Source organism: Gallus gallus, chromosome 3 (assembly GCF_016699485.2).
Source record: "Gallus gallus isolate bGalGal1 chromosome 3, bGalGal1.mat.broiler.GRCg7b, whole genome shotgun sequence".
Classification (NCBI taxonomy): domain Eukaryota; kingdom Metazoa; phylum Chordata; class Aves; order Galliformes; family Phasianidae; genus Gallus; species Gallus gallus.
The window spans coordinates 1,082,048-1,096,502 of record NC_052534.1 but is presented as its reverse complement, the minus strand read 5'-3'; the positions used below and the strand labels follow the sequence as shown (position 1 = coordinate 1,096,502).

The window sequence follows — 14,455 nt, the reverse complement described above, 5'->3', positions numbered from 1 at the left end:
GAGAAGCATAATTTTTCATTTAATTAATACAAGCTGATTTACACGTATCACAAACTAGTTGCAATAGGATGTTCTTCTAAACTAGGCACATTATTTAACTTCAGATTTTCCAGTGTAGTGGCTGGTTTTAAAAGGAATTCACTTTAAATGATTATTATATTATTTATTACAGATCATATTATTATTATATCAGTACTAAGAAGTGGAATTATGTAGTGATTTCTTCATAATTCATAGAATCATAGAATGGCCTGGGTTGAAAAGGACCACAATGCTCATTCAGTTTCAATGCCCTGCTATGTGCAGGGTCTCCAACCACCAGACCAGGCTGCTCAGAGCCACATCCAGCCTGGCCTTGAATGCCTTCAGGGATGGGGCATCCACAACCACCTTGGGCAGTCAGTTTCAGCATGTCACCACCCTCTGAGTGAAAAAATGGGAAACTGATAGTTAAAAGGGAAACATAGCATGAATAAAAGAAAAAAAGTTAAATGATTTCTTAACACCGCTATCCAAAGGAGACTGACCCTTCTACAGAGCAGGCTGGTATCAAACATCTTCAGAAAAAAAAGTGAGCTGAGTGAAAAAACACTTGAAAGCCTAATCTAGAAACAGCTAATGCCCATCTAAAAAATCATCTCTTGAGAGAAAAGTTAGATTACCTAACTCCAAGATCAGTAATATAAATTCTCTTATACTAATGAGGAGATGGAGTGTTTTGCACTTGAACTCCGTTTTGTTTTTCCTACTGTCTAATTTACACATTCTTCCCTCATCAGCCATAGCTGCCATTGGCCTCAAGGCAGGATGTCATTCAGTGTTATTAGAAGTAATACTTTGAAGCAGGCGTGTGAGGATGGAGTTCATACCTGTTTGATTGTTAATGTTTACATAAGGAAGTTTCCTATAAATTGCCTCAGTGAGGAAAAAAAATATATGCACAATTAAATAAAAAATATGAAGTGTGTGATACTCAAAAGTGGCCAAACTGTTGCTAAAGGTAGAACTCCCACTGACTGCAATGGATGTAGAATTAGGCCAGCACTACACACATCTGAAAAATCACTCCTTACATAAGCAAGTCAGTGAAAGATTATTATTTAATGTCTTCACACCTCATGAAAGGAGCATGTTGACAGCCCTCTGCTTCTTTACACAGCAGATCCCATCACAGCATACTGCAAGCTTATCTATAAAATTAAGGCACCTCATACCTACCCTTGGGAAGTGAGGAGTCTTTTCTCCATGTCTATCCAATCAGATGAGAAAGCGACCAACATTAACATGAACCACTGAGCTTTATGATAGAGACCACCCTTCAAGCAGACTGATTACGTAGGACATAACATGGCCAGCTGAGAGTCAAAGCTTTAAGTCGCTCTAAAGATGGAATAAAATGGAGCGCATCACCGGATTCTGGAAAAGCACGGAGTGCCTAATTCCAAGCATGAACTGGTTTATTTAAACTTAGATGGGAAAATAAATAAATAAATAAAGGTGACACTTCTGGTTACAGCATGTGTGATTTCTGCCATACCTACCGTATTTCACTTAACAACAGTTTTAAGGGATGCATTTAGCTTAGGTAGGTTGGAAACAAACAGGAATGACAGCGATCCAACATTTATCACACAACCTGCTTCACAGAAGCCCCTTTGTGTTTTCAAATGAAGCTGTTTAACCATCCCAGAAAAAGTTACTGGAAAGCATAATTGTGGCAGAACACTCGCACAGTGCATGTGTGTAGGCAGTGGATAGGGGAAATTGGTGGTTAAAAGGACCAAATGACTGAAAGAGGAAAAAGAAATTATGGTATGGCTAATAATGCCTGTTTCACAGTGCATGCTCTTTCACGTACCCTATTTGAAATCTGTTACATGTTATTGTCTATTTTGCTTTTTAATTTTCAGCATGGTCTCCTTCTCTGGTATTCGTGTTGAACTCAGGAGTTCCTTGTTTCAAATTGTAGTGGAAACCTCATTTTGAACAATTTAGTCGGGCAACGAAGGAAAGCTGGAGGTAGTCAGGCAGCAGAAGTGTCTCCTATGCCTTGGCATGCTGTTCTGATCATAGCGCTATTACAGTTTGCTGTTCATAGAAATCAAGGAATTTATGAATCATTAAAAGGTGCAGGTGATAGAGAAGTTATTATAATAGCATTCAGAGAAATTACTCAGGAACTATCAGGAAAAAAAAAAGCTACAACGTTCACACCATTGACTGAATATAAATGCAGTTGTGAAATGATGTGGTAGCTGGGGATGCAGGTGTGCCAAATTCTCAAGCAGCCTCGAACCACACACTGAGCGTTTGCACATTTCTTACACACAGCTACTTCTGCACAAAAGTGTTCAGGGTGTAAAGAAAATGTGATCAACCGTCGTCATTAAAACACACTGTGGTTATGTAAAGATCTTGGGCTGGAGCTGGTGAAAACAAGAGTTTGTGAATAATAAATGGTTTTATGCTAATTCACTCATTTTCTTCTCTTTTGCCCAGAACTTATCAGTGTATTAAAAATATATAAGGGACCAAAACCACTATCACCTAGTTGTGTTAGTGATCAATGACTTTTATGCACTGTTCACAAATGAGAACAAGACTTCTAATTTTATTTTATTTGTTCATTCAACAAGGCTTCTATAGAGCAGCAGCTGGGTCACGTCTCTTTGGGTGTGCAAATAGCAGGTATTCAAAATAGAGACATACGGAAATCTGGGGAAATCATTACTTTGGTTCCCTGAATACCTGATTCCTAAAAATCAGACTTTCTGCATTTCAAATACGTCTCCTGGATGACGTGAACAAATGCTACTTAGCATGCACCATTAGCACCAATAAATATATCTATTTCTCTTCACAATTATTTTAGGTGCAAGCCTGTAAGACTATCAGGACCAAAGCAGACCTGAGTTTTGAAAACAGACATCCTCTGAACAACAGAAGTAGAACTCCAGATTCAAGAAAAAGAACGGCACGTATAACCACAATTTGTCGTATCTGAATATTCACTGACTTTTCTTTCCTCATCCTTCTTACATCTATCATTTGAATCAACTTTAAATTTCAGTGGGACTCAGCAGGGCAGAACCACAGCTATTCTGACCTGCTGCTGCACGAAGCCCTTAGCTACAGCCATACTCCATCCCTCCTGCTCCTTATATTAGCCCTTGCATTGGTCCCCTGCTTCATATTTTCCCAACACCCTTTAAAACAAAGATTCTAGGCTCCATGCAACAGAAAAACAGATGAACCTGATAACTACAGCCCAATTCTCCTTTATCCTCTTTGAACTAGAGAGGTCTGTCAGCTCATTGAAGGGGTGCGGCAGGTCAGGTTTGAAGTCCATTAAACAGCTGTGAGGGCTTGCTTGCACAACACCTTTCCACACTGTCTCTCACTAGTTAGAGCTACAGTAAAACTTCCTTTGCTTTGATGAACACTGAAATTCATCAAATTCATCTCTCGGAATACATTTAAGATGGAAGGAAAATAGCCAACTTTACTAAAGTGCACTATTTTTTCCTGATGGGACGCAGTAGGAAACATTCCTCAGTGCTGTAGTAGCTACACTACCTTTCTTCCAGGGATGCAATGTGAAAGTTCTTTAGTTTCTCTGAGTCCCAGTTTTATCCATCAATAATAACATAAGCCTTGTTGTCCAACTGTGCTGGAAAACTCGGCAACTTCTCCCAGGCCCACCCATTTCACTATTATATTCATGGATTCTTGCATTTGACATGGTAAAAATGACCAAGAAAAGTAAAGAGTATTTAAAGGATGGTCATTCCTTTCTTGCAGTGCTCCTCAGCTGCAGCTGGTAGCATCAAATACAAAATGCTGCTCTGTATGGAAAAAGTATATTGCCTGCATTAAGATCTTAAAAGAACAGCATATAAACAATAGAAAAGATGGTGTCAGGAAGGAGGTATTCTCTACCTGTGAAGAATCTTTTAGCTGTTGACAACCCCTAGTAATGGCAAACTGTAGTTTTTCTCTTCCTCCTAGTAGCACGGATAGAGGAAATTGTACTCACAGGTTTTTCACAATGCTTTGTCACAGAAATATTTATCGTTATAAGAGGCAATAAGACGACAGTGCCATAATGCTACCTCTTACTGTAGTTAACACTACAGGGAAGAAATCTGTTTCTGTCCTCAAATTCCATTCTAATAACAAAAGCAATAAAAGAAAACTAACAATTGAATAACTACTTCTGACAAATTTGGCATCATATATGCCAAGTGATGTCATCGCCTGCTTTTCCATCACAAACGAGGACCGCCGCAAACCAGTAAGATTAATAGTTTATTTTTACATAGCACAGCACATTTTTAATGCAAAACCTCTGTGCAGAATATGGGTAAGATGGTGTGGGATCCCCCACCGAAGCCACCAACACCTCCAGATTCTCTGCAGCAGTAGAAGCCTGTCCCATGTATACTGCATCCTACAAAAGACAGTCGGGAAATCCGTGCAAAAAGTAGCTTAGGTTTGAGATTTCAGTCTGGGTAAGCTTTTCCAATGTTTGACCAGCCTGAGATATTCTTCCTAATACCCCATTAAAACCTCCCCTGCTGCAGTTTGTGTCCTTCTTCTTTCCTCACAGTTCCACTGTGCACTTCAGGAGAAAGTTTGGCTCTGTCTTCTCCGTAAGACAAATACTCTCCCATTACATACATGAAGACAGCAATAAAATCTCCCCTTAGCCTCAAATCTAATTTTTCAAAGCTATTCCAAAATACCATGTGAGACAAATTACTCTGTACTAAATGTATCTACCTATGAAGGAGGAAGTGTTGCGTCAATCCTACTGGGATTTCCACTGTCTTCCTGGAAACAATGCTGATAGAATTAGTCACTGATAACTGATGAATTTAAAATTACGTCTGGCAATTAACAAAATCACAGGTACGAAGTTCTACTTATTGGCAAACATAATGTGTTGGAATTTGCTTACCTTCCTCATGTAGCATTCCCTGTGCTGTCTCCCTGGTGGGATTTCTCGCAATAAAATAAGCTGGTTTGTGTCCGCAAAGCATATGATAATAAAGCTATCCCTTAATATAGCTTACATGGTGCAACACATGCTGTTTATTTGGGTAGACTTGTGTGGTTCTGTATGTACTGCACCTGGGGTCAGAATCATTAAAGAAATGCCACAGTAACGTGAACGCACAGTCCGTATTTTGCAATCCATAACAAAAATGCTGGCAGGTAACATGTCTGCCTGGTAGGGATGGGTGTCAGACAAATAAAAAAGGGCGAGAGAAGCGAACATTCATAACATTCACCTGGTGAAAAGCTGAAGATCCTCATAACCTCCAAAGAATCTACATAACTCCCAGGATTGGGATGCACGTGTAAAAGGTGACAACTGTGGCATGCCAACTGTTTATCTGCTTTACACAGGTAAAAAGCACCACCTGTAGAGAGAGAGGATGAGGCTCCTTCCATCCAGGCCTGCTAGAACGTCTTCTACCCTCTGAGCTTTTAACAAAGGATTGATACTGACTTTCTCTTTGGCCTTTGAAGCTCCAGGTCTCTTAACCAAATGTCCAGATGCGTGCACTAGTGTCAGTAACAGCATCTGGGAAGATCCATAGCAAAAAAAAAAAAAATAGCAGAACTATTATCTTGTTGAGTACTTTCTTTCCCTGTGCAAGTCAGTTTCAACTCCTTTATCTCTCAATAGACTCCCCCAGCCCCCTTTTCTTCTCTTTTCTTCTCTTTTCTTCTCTTTTCTTCTCTTTTCTTCTCTCTCTTTTTTTTTTTTTTTTTTTTTTTTTTTTTTTTTTTTTTTTTATGGAATTTGGTGCTATCCTGTCCACTGCCAAAACCTTCAGCTCTTCAAATGTAACCAGCATATATGGCACAGCCGGACTGCAAACCACTGCTAAAATGTGCTTGCATATTTCATTACATTTTAGCCATTATCTATAAGTGGGGCTCCCAACAATTTAAATTCTCTTAACTCAAATGTTTTAATGAAACTAACGGTGAGGAGCAAAGGTCCCTTTCATACTCTCTTTCACTGCTAAATGCACAAGGTCTGACTGAGCTAAATGTCAGATTCTGACTTGCTTGATTTAGCCTTGCTATTTAGTAGTAATTATGGACAGAAGTCTCATTTAGGCGTATTGATCCAGTCTTTAACATGAGGAATAAATTCAGTGGCTCAGCTATGGAAAACACTGGAGGAATTCTCAATCCATGAATCTTCACAAGGAACAAAGGAGCAGCAAGGCATTTGCTATGGTACTGATTCCTGCACACAAACGTCTGTCGTTGATCACACTGAAAAAGCTACACCTCGGGGAGAATGCATGCCATGAACAACACAAACCTGGGGCCCACCAAAAAGCCACACAGCTGGTGAGTTCCAGTCCCGCCTTCACAGAAGACAGTATCCCAATTCAGGAAAGCATTTAATCATATGTTTCAGTCCATCAGAATTCATGAGAGGCCTTAAGTATGTGCTTATTTTTAAAAAGATGCTTAAGTGCCATTGATTTCAAGTACAGGCTTAAGTGCTGTCCTCAGTATAAATGGTTTCTCAAACCAGGGTTGATGGGAGTTTTATCACCGACTTTAGTGAGAGCAGAACAGGAACTGAAGAATTTTAGTTATCCCAAATGCTCATCCTGACTGAGCGTCTACACAATAAGGAAAGTATAATCACATCATGTTGCATACTCATTTATCAGCTAGCTAAAGAAAGAAATTCTGAAATTAAGGAAAAATCCTAAGCTTCTCATGCTAAGCAAAAGGCATTTAACAATGCACGACTAAGAACTCCTCTGCCTCCATATCACCCTAAAGTTTTACCTTCCCAGAGATTTTCTTATCTCAGAGGTTTGTGGATTGTTTTTTGAGATGAATAATACAACGTCCTAGTTAAATATACTTTATTTTTAAGTTATAAAAAAATCCATAATATAATTCTTTGAGAGAAACCATAATAGACAGTAACAGCTGCTATGGTCTATTGTGCAAATAAGTAATTACAGAACTTACAGACTATCATGTAAATATGTAATTACGGACTTTTTAAAATGTGCATTATTTCCTCGATAGTCTATCGTTTAAATATGTAATTATGGACTTTAAAACATGTATTATTTACTCAGACTGCAGCAGCTCCTTGGGACAGAGCTGTTCTGGCCTATTGGGTAAACATGTAATTACGGGAATTTTAAAAATATGTATTATTTATTTGCTACTGCTGCTGTCAATTCGTCATGACAGCCATTTTTAAATGCATACTCAAAATACTCAGTGTTCAGTGGAGTTTTCATAGGTCATGTGAAGTAGCGCTCCATGTGCTTGTGGTGGCATACAGCGAAGCCTTTGCCTCAGGAGGTATCTTATCACAGGGTCACCCAGTGAAAATCAAGCAAGAGACTCCACAAACAGTTCCATTAACTGGGCTTTTCCACCAAGACTCAAATACAGTCCAAAGAAAACCCTTCTGTCATTTCTTTCACGCTGTTAATAAAGAAGAATATATCCCACTGGGGTTAGGAGTTGCTATCTGACAGAATATTCCTTGGAGACCTTTCAGCAAAGCAGTAAACTAGGTGCAATTGCAATCAGCAGCAGGGCTTATTTCCTAATGGCCTCTCAGCTCAAAGACCAAGGACCATTTAGCAGATAGCAAAAGGAAACAAGGGATGATCTGCACAGCAAAAACAGTGCTAAAGATCCAATATCCACATTGCTTAATTTTCAGATGGTTTACTTCAATCCAGTTCTAAAATGGTCCCACGAGGTGCGCTCCCAGATAATACGCTCTGGTGTAGTTCATTGCAAGTTCAGTGCATTTCAGGCATTTTGAGACCACTCCATGATGAGAATCAAAGCACCGAAGGTGTGCATGATCCCTTCCAAACATCACTCTTGATCTGAAATAAAACTACGGTAGAGGTAGGAAAGTAACTGTGAAGGGAGTTTCACTCACCCAGGATGAAACTTCAAGCTATGAAAGAAAAGATAACTATCATTACCACTGAATATTTATATTTCTCAGCTACCCACAGGCCCCAGTCAGAGATAAACACAAGGCGCTTTGCAAACACACATGAAAATCCAAACATCATAGACTTTAAAATTTAAAAAATATTACCCAATATATTACACCTTATAGATTGCTTTTTGGAAGCAAAATGAATGTGTTCTTAGGACAAAATGTATGCAGTCTAGAATATGCTGTGTCTGCATCCATATGTCCATAAATCTAACATTTAGGAATGGTTCTCCTAATGGACCATACTGAAAGCCAAACTAGAATGATTTCTTCTTGCAAATCTATGGGACAGTTACTTAGTGTGTCACACTTCACACAATCCCACCCTTTCATTGGATACAGGAGTGTTATCACCATGTTCCCTCAGAATAGGGATAGCTTGTATACTCAAGATCTTTCTTCACTTCCCCTGTACAAGAAAACATAACACTACCTGAGCAAAGGCAACCTCAAGGAGGTCAACCTCCCTATATTTATCAGTCTATATATATATGCAAACATATGTTACTTCCTACATTTAAAAAGTCATTCTCTTTTTGAAAGGAAAAAAAAAAAAACTGTTTCATCAAGACCTATCCTTCATTTATCAAGAGAAAAAAAAAAAAACAGATAAAAAATGTATAGGAGATAAGAAAACATATATATTGCCCAGGGAGGTGGTGCAGTCACCAACCCTGGAGGTGTTCAAGGAATGTTTGGATGTTGTGTTGAGGGACATGGTTTAGTGAGAACTATTGGTGATGGGTGCGTGGTTGGACTGGGTGATCCTGTGGGTCTTTTCCAACCTTAGTGATTCTATGATTCTATGACTGTATGAAAGAAGAGCTGTGACCTAAACAAGTGACAAAACATAGGGCCCACTAAAATGAGAAACAGCACTCCACATCTGGAACACGGAGGCTTCGAAGTCTCCAGCGTGAAGAGGATTTGCAGCTCTCTGTGATGAGTTCCACTGGTTATGATGGATTTTACATAACAATGACCCAGCCTTTATAAAAGTAGTTGGAATTTTTTTGTTCTGAGTCATGCTACTTCACCATCTGGGTAAAGCAGTGAGTTGTAGGAACTTGTAGGAAGAGTTGTAGGCTTGGAACCCAACTATGGGATTTCCTTCTAGAACCCGAGGCTCTGCTGCACTCCTTCCTCTTTGGAGCTGTGCATTTGGAACTCAGCCTGCATTTGCAAGGTCATGCTGGATACTACTCGTCACACTATGCTGCTTATGCATGAAATCCTCATTTTGCACAAAGCTCACAAATATATATTCATGTCATAGTATCTTAATGTCCAAGCTGGGCCGAAGTGAGGGCGGCTGCCACGCACGCTCTGCATTGTTGTGACAAAATAAGGCAAAGCACAAAGTTATCAGTTAGGGACTGGAAATCTTATGGGCAGGTTTACATAGCTGCGCTGCTGGAAGCAGGCGGCTGGTAAAATAAGACCTCACCTTCTGTGCCTGCAATTAGTTATGTGTGAAGTAGACATGCCAGGAATGGAAGCGGTGTCCATTTTGTAACAGTAATTATGATTGTGAAGCCATTTTCAAGGTGGGATTACGGGCACTAAACCGCTGGGACTGACTGTGCTGCCCATGCGTTAAATCCTCATTTTGTGCAGACTTAATGAAAAAGATAGCTTCTTGTAATATGTTCTGTTTTGTCAGTTGCTCCTACACGGCAGCACAGGGATGCTTTCTTTGTGCTTAATACATGCAGCGATAATTTTTTCCACATGCTCTTTCTGTAAATGTTCCACCACAAAACATTCTGTTACACTGGAATTAAGGTTGTAAATACGCATTAAGAAGTTTGAGCAAATTCTGCACTAATTGACCGTCCCAAGTACTGACATCGATGGAGAAAAAGCTATTGGAGAGCATTACAGGCTGGGTTCTCACCCCAGAAATGCTACTCCATCTCCACGTGATCGAGAATCAAATCCTGTGCTGAACTTGGTAACAAACACCTGCTGGAGGTATCAGGGATGGAAGATCAATCTCACTCTTCACAAACATCAAGGACAGGACTGCAAAAGCCCCCCAGTGGCTTAATTTGGTTCTCATTGAGTAAATTACATTTTTACCACTGGCTTTAACGACAACGGAGCCACGAAAATAATCAGCACTTTTGGAAGTCCTATCCTCTGTAATTCAAATTCAAGAAAATAATGTCGGTTTCTTTTGTGCCCTTAGCTAACCTCTTAAAAAAATCCCATCAGCCTTTCACCCACACTTACATCATGGGATGAACCACGGATCACAACGATACCAAGCTTACTTTCTGCTCCAGCCACAGAAAACACATGCTACTGGCAAAACCACTGCTAATTGAAGTCGACATCACTCTTCCCCTTGCCCTTGACAGATCTGACCACTTCTGTGGCTGAAATTAAAACATTTGTTTTCCTTCACCTTCAGAAGATCATACTTTATTGTTAACATGTTAGAGAACAGTATCACAGGCTAAGCAAATCAAACAATAATTAACAGAAAATTAAACAACAGCAATTAATAGGGATACCTTCAAGTAGTCTCCGAATGATAATACAACAACTCACAGCGGTGCTATGAAGCCTGGTTTACTTCTACCTGTAATTTACTTTGAGATCTTAGCATAAAAGGAGCTTAGAATTGAAAAATATCATTATTAGCATAAAAATGAGGTATGTTCTATTTATTTTGTGCAATAATTTAGCAGATCATATTACACAACTTTATACTGTACACACAAGGTCACACAGGATATGACTTGTCACACTGCGTTGCCTATGCATGAAATCCTCATTTTGTGCAGAGCTCCAAAATATATATTCATGTCAGAATATCTTACTGTCCAGCAATAGCCTGAGAGTTTCATTCTATTACATACAGGGGAAACAAATTCAGCGTCATTTGAGAGTTCTCCTCTCCTCTCAATACCCGAATGAACCCTCATTAATCAAGAACTGCAGATAGCCACCAAAAGGGAACCAGCCCTGTTACTGCTCTCTGCAGTCTGAGACGAAATTATATCCATTCTCTTAGCATTTTTCAAGCATTTCTGTGCGACTGCCCCAATCAAACAGCCAAAATGTGGCACCAATTTCATAAGATCAGTTAGCGGGGAAGAGAATAGCTTTATTAAATGCTAAAAAAAAAAAACAACCCAACAATCAGAATTGTTTCTAAGGATGGAATGTCACCGACTGCGCCAGCATGGCTTCTACTGCACAGCTCACAGCTCTGGAGACAGCACGACTTTCTCCATCCTGCCCAGCAGCGCACACCGGGACCTCCAGCACTGCTCACGCCCGCCCTCCTGATGCTGGTAGATGGACAAGCAGGGGCTCCTATCTAACCCTGCTGCCTGTCTCCCCATCAGCTCCTGGTTGTTTAGGTTTAAATGCTTTTCTCCTCCAAATACATCCACGCTGGAGAAAACAAGAAAATTCTTTGAGTATGACTTCTTGGAGAATTCTTTTTTTTTTTTAACCAGACATAAATCCGAAATTATGGTATAAGCCATTCCTAGCAGGGCAGCTTGCTCAACGAAATCCTTAAATCTAGGATGTGTCAGTTTGCATTAGGAAAAGAAATACTACCGTGGTCTTCAATAAAACAGCAGAAAGCAGGAACAGTTTAGAGATCAGAGCACATAAGCAGTGTAGCCTCCAGACCAGAACAGCAGGTCTGACACGAGATTCAGGTAAATAGCCAGAACAGAACAGCAATTAACAGTTAACAGGCCACTTAAGTTAAGAGCTTTCCTTGAGAAAACAGCCTCAGACCTTCAGAGACTCCGGGAACTGACAGTTCAAGCAGGAAGTAAAATGGCAAAAAATCGAAGCGTGTGGGGAATTTCCTCAGCAGGCCTTTTATCCACAATCTGTACGTACGAAGCCAGGAGTGCCCGGCCTGAATGCGGATGGAGGGCAATGGGAGTGCAAGGGAGGAGGCTCTGCAGACAGCGGGATCTCTGTGCTGCAGCTCTCGTTTTCTGGGCAGCTGACATCCCCTATGCGCACTTTGTGTTCCCGCAGTCCCAACTAAGGGGCACTGGCTTGGAGAAGCAGAGCCACAGCCCGCGTGCAGGCAAACCTGGGGACATGCAGGAGCACAACCATTGGAAATGAAAGTAGGTCCAGCACAGAGAACACCGGAAACCAGCCAACTGCCTTCCCCAGCCCTTCGATCCTACTGCCAAAGCAGTCATCCTGCAGTCCCCGTGCCCCCAGCAGAACCCTGCAAGACGTGTGCACAGTGCTGTTCCCGCAGCGCCCCGCCGCTCCCCAGCATCCTGCTGCAGGGATGCATGCAGCACAGCCAGACATGCAGCCCAGGGTTAGTGCAGCAGTGGGGGAAGGAGGGGGTGGGGGAGGTGGGGGGGGGGCTGCTGTTAGGCAGATCCAGGAGGGCAGAGGTGTCAAAGCAGTTTTACAGCTTTCTGGTGCTGATATGTGCCGGAGCCAGGGGACTTTCTGATGGACGTATGGGAGCAACACATACAGACTGTTTGAAAGGGTCATCTGCGTATTTCACAGCAGCGGCCCGTGGGGGCAGCCCGTTGGCAGTGGAGGGACCCAGGCCCTTCTGGCTGTTCCAGAGGACCCACCAGGACAGGGTTTCAGAGGAACACGAGAGCAGCTAAGCCCCTCGCTCATGTCAGGGGAGCTGGGGGCAAGGACTTTCAGAGCTGGGTGTTTTGGGGCAAGGAAAATTGGGGTATGGCTTTTTGACAGTAAGGAGGTTTGGAAGTAAGGGCATCACGAGGGAGCCTGGAGATGGAAGCACTCAGGGCCGAGGGCACTTGCGAGCAAGGGCTGCTGGACGCACGGCACAGCCCCTCGGCGATGGCACTCGAGGCTGAGGTTCTTTGGTGGTGAAAGCATACAGGGCTAAGAGGGGGTAAGAGCATGGCAGGGTGTGCGCGTTCGGAGGGCAAAACCACGTGAAGGAGAGGGCACTTGTTGGCCGTGGAGGTGCGATGGCGACTCGGACGAGGGTCTCAGCACGCAGCCAGCTCCCACCCGCCTCTCTACTCCCACACGCTCTCTGCGACGCGGCGCTCGGACAGCGGGAGCAGAAGCCGCATCCGGCCCTCGTCCCCCCCCTCCCCCCCTTCCCCATCCCCCGCGACGCCGACGCCGGGCCCCTCACTCCCCAAATCCGCCCCCCGGGGCTGCGGCGGAGCCCCCACCCCCGCGCGCGGCCGCGCCGAGCCCCGTCCCCGCGCCCCGTGGGCGCCGCGGCGGCGGACAGGCGGGGGGCGCGGCGGGGCCGGCAGCGGGGGCGGAGCCGGCAGCGAGCGCCGGGCGCCGTGACCCCGGGGCGGGGAGGCGGCACGGCGGCCGTGGGGCCGGGGGGGGCGCGGCGAGCCCGAGGGCAGCGCGGCGACGGGCGCGCCCCGTCCCCTCCCGACACGCGCACACACACACATACACACGCACATACATACACACACACACGCGCGCGGCACCGCACCGGGCGGGGGGAGCCGCCTCGGCCCCCGCCCCGCCGCCCGCCCGGGGAGGGCCGGGGCGCGGGTCCGGCCGCCGCGAGCTCCGCACTTACCCGGGCCGCGGCGAGGTGTCGGCGGGCGGGCTGCGGCACGCCGCTACTGCGGGGGGCCGGGGGGGCCGGGTGTGTTTGGGGGGGGGTCCGTAATCCGACAGGCTTTGGGCAGCCAAATGTAAACACTCCGCCATGATTTCTTTGTTTAGATAATTGAACCTGCCTCCCTCTCCCTCGCCGACTCTCGCTCGCTTTTATTTATTTATTTCCCCCCCCCTCCCGTCAGCATCATCATCGTCGTTATGGCTTGTGTGGGGTGTTTTGTTTTGGATTTTTTTTTTCTTTTTTCTTTTTCCTTTTTTTTTTTTTTTTTTTTTTGTTAAAGGGTTGTTATTTAGTAGCTGGATGCGACAATAGCCGGATACTCGCATATCCGCGGATATAAACATTTGTATCTAAGCACATCCACCGGGGCAGACGGGAGGTGTTTCGCACCGCGGGCAGCCCCCAGCCCGGCCCTTCACCCGGCGGCCGGGGCTCCGCGGGCCGGGGGGCACACGCGGGCAGCGCCCGTCACGGCGCCCGGTCGGTGGGAGCAGGCAGCGTGCTGCGGGATGCGATGGAAACTTCCAGATCCCAGCTCCTGCAATGCGTTTCTGCCTTGGGCCGAGTTCCTCGTTGTTTTTTTTTTTTTTTTTTTTGCTATTAAAAAAATGCTCTGGAAGTGTTTGCACAACTTTAAAAAAAAAAAAAAAATGCCTTTCGCTTTATTCCTACCTTAGCATCAAGTTTCTCAGTTTGGAAACGTGGGAGTATTTCCAGTTTCGGTGCTGCTTGACATCAGAGCACCTCATAAGGAGTTACACCCGGTGCCCACAGAGCACCCCTTCCATAGGCAGGTGATGCTTCCCAGGTGGAAGTGACCTGGGAGGAGGCAGGAG

General features: G+C 43.9%; 1 long non-coding RNA gene across 4 annotated transcripts in view; it reads right to left on the bottom strand.

Moving 5' to 3' along the window:
* Positions 1–13,624, bottom strand: part of LOC101748294 — a 414,590-nt gene extending 400,966 nt beyond the window's left edge. For all 4 annotated transcript variants that reach the window (XR_005858964.2, XR_006938999.1, XR_006938998.1 and 1 more), the window contains exon 1: positions 13,575–13,624. This is a non-coding gene — a long non-coding RNA (uncharacterized LOC101748294). The remainder of the gene's footprint in view (positions 1–13,574) is intronic.
* Between the last annotated feature and the right edge of the window lie 831 nt (positions 13,625–14,455).